The sequence below is a fragment of the Mytilus trossulus genome, chromosome 1 (genome assembly GCF_036588685.1).
Source record: "Mytilus trossulus isolate FHL-02 chromosome 1, PNRI_Mtr1.1.1.hap1, whole genome shotgun sequence".
Classification (NCBI taxonomy): Eukaryota; Metazoa; Mollusca; class Bivalvia; order Mytilida; family Mytilidae; genus Mytilus; species Mytilus trossulus.
Genome location: NC_086373.1, coordinates 102,288,495 through 102,301,306, shown reverse-complemented (window position 1 = coordinate 102,301,306; position 12,812 = coordinate 102,288,495). Strand labels below are relative to the sequence as shown.

Sequence of the window (12,812 nt, the reverse complement as noted above, 5' to 3'; positions counted from 1 at the left end):
AGAAAACCCAGTGATTTGTTACCTTTGGATGTAATGTCATTTATATGTTTGACCCACTTCGGTTTGATTGTATTGTGACACCAATGTACTTAGCTGATGTTACTGATTCAAGTGTATGGCCATTTAAAATGTAGTTGTGCTGTATATATAAAAAAAAAAGATGTTGTTTCTTTTTGGTGACAGATAGCACAGTTCATTTATCTGAAATCCATCAGCCAGTCATTATACTGTAACTGATAGAGAAGCCTTCGCTGTGGAACCTTATCAATTGCCTTAGCAAAATCCGCAATAATTATATCTGTTTGAACATTTTTATTGTGTTTGTTTCTAATAGTTCTTATATGAAGGAAAGTACTTAGTAGCTGAGTTCCGCATGAGCGTGAATTTTGGAAGCCGTGTTTGAGATCATAGAGAATGTTGTTATTTTCGAGGTGGTTCATACGATGCTTTGTGAATACAATGTATGTGTTCCATTAACTTGTAACATAATATGCAAGTGAATGACATAGGTCGATAGTTTACTGCTTTGTCTTTGTCTCCCTTTTTAAAAGCTGTAGCAACGCCACTGTCCCATGTTATATGGAGGTTTGGCGCCTTCAAACTTTATTAACCATTTCACATTCTGTGTGTGCCTATCCAATTGCAAAGTCAGGAACTTATATTCAGTGGTTGTCGTTTGTTTCTGTGTTACATATTCAATTCAATTCAATTCAATATTTTATTTAAGTCTCATCTCTCAATAATATATAATACAACATTACATTAAATGTAAAAATATATAAATATAAAAAGAGAGCCATTCTGTACAGAATTATAAGAGACTATAACATTAAAAATTATATAAAGAATGCATCTATTATAAAACATATTGACATTAACATTATTTACAGTATAAAACATTTCTACGTCTATTTAAAATAAGATTACAGGCTTTGGCACAGCTACGAATCATATTATTATCTGTAAATAAAAACACTAATTTCTGTTTATCATCATAAGACATAAAATCACTATTAAAATGTGTTGCTTCATCAAATAATGTTTTTCTAAAATCATCATACAAAGGACACGATAAAATAACATGGGCTTCATCTTCTAAAACATTCGTACAATTATCACATACTCGATCTTTTAAAATTAATTTTTCAAATCTCCCCGTTTCTATTCTTAGTGGTGCTACACCACATCGAAATTTGGCAAAAGAACTCCTTTGCGAAAATGGCATTGGAATTTTACAATAAGTTTCCGTTTCAAAACTGTTCTTAAACAAATTATATGTGCGAAGTTTGTTACCCCCTTTACCAGATAAAGCTTTCTCTGATTGTAAATTGCCTTGCCACTGTTCGACATATTGACTAAACATTTTAGACATAACAGTATTGACAACTGAGGTACTATCAACATAATCTGTAATGATACACAAATGTTCTGCACTATACTCAGAAAACGTTTTCCTTACATAAAAATTCCAATTTTTTATACACTTATGTTTTTTACTCATAATGTCTGCCCATATGAAAATTTTTCTGTTTAAACGCTCAGAACTCATATTGTTCAAACGGCACCATAGTCGAATTAAGCATTGCCATTGTTTTTGAAAGATAGGTATCCACCCCATATCCCCTGCAACTGCAGCATTTGGAGTATATTTACCCACTCCAAGAAAAAATCTGCAAGCTCTATTATGGATGGCATTTATAAAAGAAAAATTTTTGCAACCCCAAATACCAGCACCATATTCAACAATTGGAAGCACCAAACTCTCATATAATTTTGAAAAGACATTATGAGTAACACCACCTAAAATTTTGCACTTGGCTATAACAAGGCCAAGTGCTCTATTTGCAGAAGCTGCAACAGCTTTAGCAGTTACATTATAATCTAAAAATTCACTTAAAACTAAACCCAAATATGTATAAGTAGAAGAATATTCAATGATATCATTCCCACATTTAAATTCAACATGTGACTTATCAACAGAAGGTGTTCTAAAATGCACAATATTACACTTTTTGGAATTGATGGTCATACAATTATCTCCACACCACACATCTAGTGCATTTAACAAAATTTGTAATTCTTTTTCATCGTTTGCAAGTAAAACCACATCATCAGCATATAGCAAAATACAAACTTTATTTAACATATTTGTTTTTCGTTTCGTTGATTATTGTATACACAAATTAGACTGTTAGTTTTCTTGTTTGATTTGTATTACCGTTGTCATTTCGGGGCCTTTTATAGTTGACTATGTGGTATTGGCTTTTCTCATTGTTGAAGGTCGTACGTTGACCTATAGTTGTTAACTTCTGTGTCATGTTGGTCTATAATAGTAGAAAGTTGTATAATTGGCAATCAAACCACATTATCTTTTTATATGTAAATGTTGTATCGTAAAGTCGCATTTATATGTATACACATTAACATAGAGCCATGGATATTGCTGGGTTTCTGTATCGTTGACGAATACCCCAGTGCTACTTTTATCCATTTTGGTTTTCCATATCTTCAACTAATACATAAATATATTGTTTTAATATCTACCAAAAAGTATCGATTATTTGGTTTACTAGTCCGAGTACGTGTCTTTAAGTTTGATAAAAGGTTGAAGCATTAACATCTATGGAAGTTAAAGCACATATATTTGATGAAAAAACAATTGTATTCAATTTTTCACTAAAGTGTATCCATGTAGCTTATCATACCTTCTCCTTCAATCATATGGAATATCAAGTTAAACGTGTACGTATAAAACAGAAGAAATTTACATTATCACTTTATATTTGACGTTGTTTGGTCACATGTTCTACCACTCATTACTTAGTTGTATCTTTAAACAAACAAGTACAATTCCGGCTCTATAGAGAAATTAATTATTCCAGACAGGACTTTTACAATCGGAATGACTGAAATAGAGTTCTGTCTTTTACATGTTTTAACCATTTCTAGCATACACTTTGTATGTACAAAAGTTTATGTACATTTCTTGTAACGGTCAACAGGTGTCCGAATTTATGACCAGTCAATAAGCGTGTACACCCATAAGATAAATATTGACTCTCAATATGGGTAGTTTATTTGCCATACAGTACACTTTTGTATAGTTTTTTCAATAGAATCTTGCTAGACTGGATAACATATTTGAACATGTTGATATTATTTCAGAAAATATATAAATAATAAAACTATTCTCTTCGTTTTAAAATGTTTATTTAAACAGTTTGAGTAGCTTTCATCCGTGAAGACATCCTATCTGCTGCATGTTCATAGCATGGTTAGGTCATGTTAGTATACGCCTGCTCAAATGTGACTATATCGAAATCCTCCCACGTCATCAGGATGGCAGTAAAACTGACTAAACAACTGCTTAATTGGTTTGCATTTGCCATAATTAATTCATTGATTATATCGCTATGTTTCTCATTCAGCCAAATCAATGTACACTTTCAGTCTAGTTTGTATATCAAATAACAAAAAGGAGAAACTAATTTGCTTATATTCATAACTATCTATTCTGACTTCATCGACTTATTCGCCCCCTTCATAACCATACTTTTGAATTTGATTGTCTATATGCTCTTTAGTCAATACAAATACACGTTCAATTAATTGCCCGCTGTTTATTGTATTATATTTATTTATTCATTTGTCTTTGTTTTCTATTCAAGAGAAGGTTTAGATTCTTAGAACACCAAGTAAAATTCTGTGCGCATGTACTTGTCATTAAATATTGATCCTTTGTGTCCTTCAATGGTCGTCAAATGTAAAAGCAAACCCTTTAACCGTTAAGATTGCTATTGTTATAGTTATCAATGTTAATATTTCTTATCACTATTAATAGAGCATTCGCAATTAACATCATCTATGCTGTATTTAATTTTCAAGTTAGTGATATGAATTTGTTTTGTTAAATGCTAGAGCCTTTTATAAGAGTAATTCGTCATGCAGAAAACTTGTTGAATCCCCCCCCCCCTCAAATAAAAATACGAGTTAGAATGTAAAACAAGTTATCTGTAAAAGAGCAGAACAGAATGGTAGACTGTAAACATAGCATCTTCACTATTTGCATATTGTTCATCGAGACAAGTCTGTAATTATTGCTATTTTGCCAGTGCCAATGTACGCTTTTTGTTTGTGTAATCGTTGCTACATGTAGATTTTTGAACTACACATCGACTAGTATTTTATTAATATGTGCAGTACTTGTCCAGATAGTTATCGTATTCATATAGAATATTGAAATACTAATTTCTATACGTGAATAAAAGTCTCTAATTTTCTTCCATGACCATACAAGTCTTCTCTTTAGCCGATACATTTAATCACCCGTTGTGTATTATATTATTTATAATAATCTGCCTAGGTATGTTATTCAAGTATTGTTTGTGTAATCAAACAATTTCTAGTGGTCAGTTTATCGATAGAGGATGGTCAGTTAACGCATGCGTTAAAATCCCTTTGATTGATTTCATGTTTTGAACATCTACATGTATACATTTTAAATTTTTCAAGATAAAAGGGACATAATTGTAAATAAGAGTTTTATGTTTTAGTGAAATATTTTGGATTACACGGCAATGGTGATAATGTGGAGTGACAGCTAATATATCAGGTTAGTGGTCAACAGGTGATTCCTTATATACAGGTGAAATGGCTCCAAACCAAAAATGAAAATAGAAACCTAGACATGTTGATATAATAAGTCAATTCTGAAAATTCATATGGTGCATATATGTCAAAACAAGAAAGCGAAATAGACATGTCTTATACTAGATAGATCAGAGACATATATACATGTGTTTCTGGTAGAATAAAACATTTTAAATAAATGATTTATAGTTTTGAAAATATTTGGGTTTTTGTAACGTAGGATTTGGATACGCTACTATACTTATTATGCGTGTTCAACATATTGGCACATGTCAAAAAAAAAGAGGCGAAATAGATATTTTTTAGACTGGGAAGAATAAAACATTTCAAATGAATGGTCTAAAGTTTTTAAAATATTTGGAGTTTTTATTGTGCTACTGTACGTAACTACGAGTGTTCGACATATTGATGTTATAAGTACAGCTAATCTAAATGTCCTAATATTTTCATTTGCAAGAGCAACACTTCCCTCGAATGACTTCTCACATGTATGTCAAAGCTAGGTGCTAATCGACACCAATACTAATACACGAACCAACATATATATGGTTTAATAAATATAATTATTTATATTATTTATTATCATTTATTTTCATTTATAGTGAAAATTTAAATAAACTAAATGACGTATATATATTAGAGAGATTAGTATTGTGTTTGTTTATACGTAGTTTATGCTGCTAACAAATTAATATAAATTTAAGCAACATTCTGTTCAATTATTAGAAACAACTGACTTTCATTTTAAAAGTAATAAGATCAAGTCGCAATCGTAATTTTAAACAAGAAATAAATTCAACACAAGGTTAATGCTGAGATTCGAAGGCCACTCACGGTTCGAAGGCCACTCAGTGTTAAATATTCAAAGAAAGGTTACGTAAACAATTGGTGTAAAAAACCTGTTTCATTACCCGTGAAGAATTATTATTTCAAAACCTAATCCCGACAATTTTTTGGATTATTGCATTATTGTCGTCAAGGTTTAACTCTAGTTTAACGGCACTTTATATACTTCTGTTAGAATAAGTTAAAGGTCACGATCAGTTTAAACGGATTTAAGATTTATGTATACATGTACATGTAAACAAATGACGTTAAAGTCATTGACATGAAAATAGAAAACGATAAGAAATAACTAGCAATTATTAAACCTTTACACTTATTATGTCAATATTTTATTTTGTCAATTCTCAAAGCATTTTATTACCCTTATCCTAAATCAATAGAATATTGTGTAGCTTTTTTATCATCTTTATCCTAAATAAATGTAATATTGTGTAGCTGTAAGAAGGTCAAATAATAACTTTTAAAAGCCATTAAAACGATGCAAGTATGTGCCAAAGTAAGAAATGTCACTTATTCTATTGTAAAAATTTCATCCTTTTAAAGTTTTGCTAATAATGTTCTTTGACTTATAAAGATGGAACCAAACTTATGCATGGCATAATAATATGACATTATATATTGGTCCTGTTTTCATACATGAATTGCAAAATGCAATATTTGACAGTTCTTTACAATGTTCTTTACGTGAATCCTATCAAAACGTCTTGCTTCTGGGTTTTTGGTCACTATTTATTTTATATGCATATACATGTATATATGGATAAAAAACCGCAATTTTTATACGTGTGCATGAATACAAAATTCGTTGTAGAAGGGTCTAAACAGCACAAACAACATTTTCCAAAAGACCAAAAAAGTGAAAAAGTATATTTAAACAAAACGCATTTGACTAACAGGTCGAACAACTAATGTTCTTAAACCCTGCTGACTGCCATTGGCGATTGTAAAATAATATATATATATATGTAAGCACTTTCACTGTTTTTACAGATCTTTAGTATATATACAGTAAGTGTTATATATAAAACAGTGACGACTACGTGATAGCCTTGAAGTGACATTATTAGACATCACTGTCTTAACAAGTTTACAATGCAGGCTCTCAGTCCATTTATTTACAATCTAGATTTTTAATAACAAAATTCGATCGCATACTGTATTTAGAGATAGGTTTTGAAATTGACGAAACGAGGCATGTAATATATGTCACTAGGATGAAAAATTTTGTCCTGCATTCTTTTTTAGTTGAAATCTCTGTCCTGCCTTTTTATTTTTCACTCTATCCGGTCCTGCTTTTTTTTTTTTTTAGTTTATCCTGACTTTTTTTACACAAATTGTCATCCTGCCTTTTTTTTTTTGCTAGTGCCTCATCCTGCCTTTTTTTTTACTCAAAACTCCTGTCCTGCTTTTTTTTTCAAATTTCATCCTAGCCTCCCCATAAAAATCAAATGGTAGCTCCCTAACTAAAAGCAGTTAATATTTATTCACCAAGACTTATATGTCATAATGAATCACTGGAATTTTAATTAAACACCACCCTACATTGGATTTTAAAGGAAGCACCGGTGATAGCATACATCTGTTTCACACCAAGTTGTGAAAATGCCACTATCCATTATAGAAAATACGGATGATGTGTACACCTCTATGTCATGTGAAGTTGTGAACATATCACTCGTTGTGAACTTATTTTAAGATGCAAGAATTGTTTACATTAACCTATTAACACAATGAAGTTTCAAAAATATTTGATATTCAATATGTCTATATTTATCTCGATTTGCACATTTAGGTGCTTTATATAAGAACTTTACCATAAAAATTCCTAAATTTTTCTATAAATGATTCATGATCATTTCTGATAGACGTGATAAAGGGTAACACAAATACCTCCGTACACAGACAGGGGCTTAAATAAATAAAAGGTAAGGTCGTAACTTGGTATTGTTGTGGAATTGTTGCTGGCTTTTTCTCGTCAAAAGATTTTTTTTTTAAAAAGAGATAAAACCTGCAAAATTTGAATATTGATCATAATTTTTGTTAAGCAATGTTTCTTTTCAAGTAAATTTTCGTAAAATCAATTTGACGTAATAAAGGAACTGTGCTATGGTGTTGCCCTGAATCGTACTTTTAAAGACTAATGCCCCATTCACGGAGTTTTTCTTACGATTGTCACGGGCAGAAGTAATGTAACCAAAAATAATGTTTCAGATCATGGTCATGTAATATATCTCAATGTTTCTATCCGCATTGATGTCAGTTTAAACTGGAATAGATATAAAACTGACATTTATCCTAGCTTTCATACGATTATTTATAGTTTAAAAGCATTGCTGGATACCTAGTATACTTTATGAATTATTGAATTTGAAATTAAATCAGTTATTCTCCATAAGCATCTTGAAGGTCAAAAGTGAGATACAAATTAGATATTTTAACACGGAAGGCAGTTGTCTATGTGTCCGTTATTATTTCAAATGTCAGCATTTAGCTGGACACCATTAACATAATTACAGTTCTATTAAAGCCTAGTCATGGTAGTAAATTTTTCACAGAAAATCGTTTCTGTATTATAAGCTTGAAATTACTTGATAATAATTCTTTTACCATTTACTGTCCATGAATATGATTATGAATATTAATGATGGGATTGATAGTTTTGAAATTAGTCAGCTGATTGTTCGAACTTGGATATATTTCGTCATTATTTATAAGTCTTTAAATTTGAAGCTTACATTATCGAAGACAATAACGGTATTTGTTAATTAAAATAATTAAAATGTGATCATTTAATGACAAAATGAAAAGTCAGAAAAGGTCATAGAAAGGAAAGTGTTAATAGAGAAAACTGTTGACAAGACAGAAGTTTAACTTGCCCTATTCTTATGTAAAACATCTCAAACGTCTGTTGAAATCACTGTCTAGGTATGTAAAATGTCTAGGTATGTAAAATGTCTAGGTATGTAAAATGCCATACTAAGCATATGTTTATAGAGGCAAGTCTAGGTATGTAAAATGCCATACTAAGCATATGTTTATAGAGGCAAGTCTAGGTATGTAAAATGCCATACTAAGCATATGTTTATAGAGGCAAGTCTAGGTATGTAAAATGCCATACTAAGCATATGTTTATAGAGGCAAGTCTAGGTATGTAAAATGCCATACTAAGCATATGTTTATAGAGGCAAGTCTAGGTATGTAAAATGCCAAACTAAGCATATGTTTATAGAGGCAAGTCTAGGTATGTAAAATGCCATACTACAGCTTATGTTTATAGAGGCAAGTCTAGGTATGTAAAATGCCATACTACAGCATATGTTTATAGAGGCAAGTCTAGGTATGTAAAATGTCATACTACAGCATATGTTTATAGAGGCAAGTCTAGGTATGTAAAATGCCATACTTAGCATATGTTTATAGAGGCAAGTCTAGGTATGTAAAATGTCATACTAAGCATATGTTTATAGAGGCAAGTCTAGGTATGTAAAATGTCATACTAAGCATATGTTTATAGAGGCAAGTCTAGGTATGTAAAATGCCATACTAAGCATATGTTTATAGAGGCAAGTCTAGGTATGTAAAATGCCATACTAAGCATATGTTTATAGAGGCAAGTCTAGGTATGTAAAATGCCATACTAAGCATATGTTCATAGAGGCAAGTCTAGGTATGTAAAATGCCATACTAAGCATATGTTCATAGAGGCAAGTCTAGGTATGTAAAATGCCATACTAAGCATATGTTTATAGAGGCAAGTCTAGGTATGTAAAATGCCATACTAAGCATATGTTTATAGAGGCAAGTCTAGGTATGTAAAATGCCATACTAAGCATATGTTTATAGAGGCAAGTCTAGGTATGTAAAATGCCATACTAAGCATATGTTTATAGAGGCAAGTCTAGGTATGTAAAATGCCATACTAAGCATATGTTTATAAAGGCAAGTCTAGGTATGTAAAATGCCATACTAAGCATATGTTTATAGAGGCAAGTCTAGGTTTGTAAAATGCCATACTAAGCATATGTTTATAGAGGCAAGTCTAGGTATGTAAAATGCCATACTAAGCATATGTTTATAGAAGCAAGTCTAGGTATGTAAAATGCCATACTAAGCATATGTTTATAGAGGCAAGTCTAGGTATGTAAAATGCCATACTAAGCATATGTTTATAGAGGCAAGTCTAGGTATGTAAAATGCCATACTAAGCATATGTTTATAGAGGCAAGTCTAGGTATGTAAAATGCCATATACTAAGCATATGTTTATAGAGGCAAGTCTAGGTATGTAAAATGCCATATACTAAGCATATGTTTATAGAGGCAAGTCTAGGTATGTAAAATGCCATACTAAGCATATGTTTATAGAGGCAAGTCTAGGTATGTAAAATGCCATACTAAGCATATGTTTATAGAGGCAAGTCTAGGTATGTAAAATGCCATACTAAGCATATGTTTATAGAGGCAAGTCTAGGTATGTAAAATGCCATACTAAGCATATGTTTATAGAGGCAAGTCTAGGTATGTAAAATGCCATACTAAGCATATGTTTATAGAGGCAAGTCTAGGTATGTAAAATGCCATACTAAGCATATGTTTATAGAGGCAAGTCTAGGTATGTAAAATGCCATACTTAGCATATGTTTATAGAGGCAAGTCTAGGTATGTAAAATGCCATACTTAGCATATGTTTATAGAGGCAAGATACAAGCTTTCTAAAATATATCTTACATCGACATTTACTGCGAATCATCAAAATACAACCTCATCTAATTTTCTCTTCATGGACCTCGGGAAAATAGCCTATTCCCTATTTTTTAAATAATTTAGGATATTATGTATTTTTTACGGCCATGTACATGTAAATAGTCATTCGTTCTTGTAATATGTAACGTCGCTGAGTTTTATCTGAACATCAATACAATTATTAATTGAAAAATCCTGGTTTATGATGATGTTGATATAACAAAATCACGATTTGAAAAGTTTTGGAAATATAAATTCATTTCACCTGTGGCACCTGTGGTTTTTATTACTTAGATTAGCTCCTGCTTATCGTCTTATGTTTACAACACAGAGTTGAAGGTCAGTTTAAGTTTGACGTGGACAATGTTATCAATAATTACATTAATGAAACAGGAGTTCTCTGGCGAACACTTATATCACTAGAACTATTGCATAATTGATCGTGAAATGGTCTATTATTATTTTTGTTGACCGTTTGTTGATCTCACATTCCATATAAACGTGTGGTCAATAGGAATCTATGTACAAAAGCGTTATTGATACCTCCATTGACACTGTAAACAGTCAAAAGTCAAACAACATGGAGTGGAAAATAAACACATCTCGACAGGAAAATAAACTACAATCACAGCCAATATCGTTTAACTCGCTAGTAGACATTTACTGGGCCACTTTTCGAAGCCCTCTTCAACTCTTTTGTTTTTAAACGAACGTAAGACAAATGAGTATTGTAAGTTGAAATTCTTAATTCTTGTTCTATGTCCCCGTTGTAAGTTGAAATTCTTAATTCTGGTTCTATGTCCCCGTTGTTAGTTGGTATTCTTAATTATGTTTCTATGTCCGCGTTGTAACTTGGAATTCTTAATTCTGGTTCTATGTCCGCGTTGTAACTTGAAATTCTTAATTCTGGTTCTGTGTCCGCGTTAAAAGTTGAAATTCTTAATTCTGTTTCTATGTCCGCGTTGTAAGTCGAAATTATGAATTCCGGTTCTATGTTCGCGTTGTTCGTGACAGCATTTTAACGAAAATAACCTTTACGGTATTCAAAAGTTTGCTATCGTATTTTAACTACTTCCATAAATCTCGAAGTAGTTTTACTTCAATCTCAGACTCAAAAAACTCGAAACCGTTTTGATTATACCACGTATAGAGAGCCGTGGTGTAGTGGTTAATGCATCGGACTACTAACACAAAGGTTCCTGGTTCGATTCCCGTTTGGGATGAAAATTTCAGGAACTCAATTTTCGGCTCTCCATTGACACCATTTGCGAGTATGGTCTTGAGGAAACGATGATAGTCCGTCGGACGGAGACGATAAATGGCTGACCCGTGTTAAGAGAGAGCCATATATCTTGCACGTTAAAGACACCCTTGTAGATTTCGAAAAAGAGTAGGCTAATGCCGCTACAAGGCAGCACTCGCACCCGCAAAGTGGAAAGGGATTAATATAAGTTGCAAAACTTGTTTCCCAATCCACTATAGATAAATATGTTTAAACTAAACTATACCACGTAACAGTTCAAGGAACAAAGTAGAATTTAATTTCCCTAGCGTTATCTTGCCCTTTTGCGTACACACTCGTGTGAAGAAGTTCAACTTTGGTACGCTGGGATTAAATGCAGAAGTATGATTTTTATCTCTTCAAATATGCTTCTTAAATAAAGGTTGCTATGGAAACAACTGAATAGGAATATGGTCGTTCTTTCAATTTTTGAACAGAATGACAAAGAGCACGACTACCACACATAAATTTCTTGTTTTTCACGCTTGGATTTTTTGTTTTATGAAGAAGTAAATTCATAAAATGATAATAGTATTGTCTCTTATGGTGAAGTGATTACTATCGTTTTCCCATCACTAAATATAACTTGAATTTTGCGGAACACTTACGGAACGATTATAAAACATGCGCGGAAGATTAGCTCATTTTGTGGTGTAAGGGATTGATTGAATGCTGTTTTCTTAACGTCCGGTGGCAAATATTTCATGCATGTTACGGACGAATGTGGTGTTAGGGAAGATGAAGGCCGAAAGGGTTCCAAATAGATTGGTAATCATTCTGACAGGGTTTTTGTCGTGCATGATAACACATGTCAACTGCTACGCAATTAAATCTACCACATGCGTTTCAGTGTAACTGATTATACGCATCTAAATAAAAAAAAATTATATTCGAGAATCGATTATATGTTATTATGTTTGGTCATATTTGCTCTGAGTGTTATATATCGAAATTTGATACGCAGCAAATTAGCCAGTTAGCCAGTAATTTAATGCGCAAAATAAGTTCATATTATGTTAACAATCTATTAAGCATAACTAAGTACTACAGGTACTTGTGGACTTAAAATCCTATGTTTTACTGGAAATCATCTGATTAAACACCAACCTGTCAGTGCAGCTACATGTATATTTGTACTTTTCAAACTAGATGCTGAATCTTAAAATCTTACTATAAAACTACTGATTGATCTAATGTTTAGTGAGTATACCATTTGAATTTTGTTTAACAATTGACATCTTACACTTTGTAATTCTAGTTATGTATGTGAAGGAATTAAATTGTCCTGCTGT

The 12,812-nt window shown here is 31.9% G+C and overlaps 1 protein-coding gene across 1 annotated transcript in view; it reads left to right on the top strand.

Moving 5' to 3' along the window:
- Positions 1–4,435: 4,435 nt before the first annotated feature.
- LOC134705443 (uncharacterized) overlaps positions 4,436–12,812 on the top strand; it is a 58,739-nt gene continuing 50,362 nt past the window's right edge. Inside the window, exon 1 of the mRNA XM_063564172.1 lies at positions 4,436–4,612. The gene's annotated coding sequence lies outside the window, so the exon portion shown is untranslated. The remainder of the gene's footprint in view (positions 4,613–12,812) is intronic.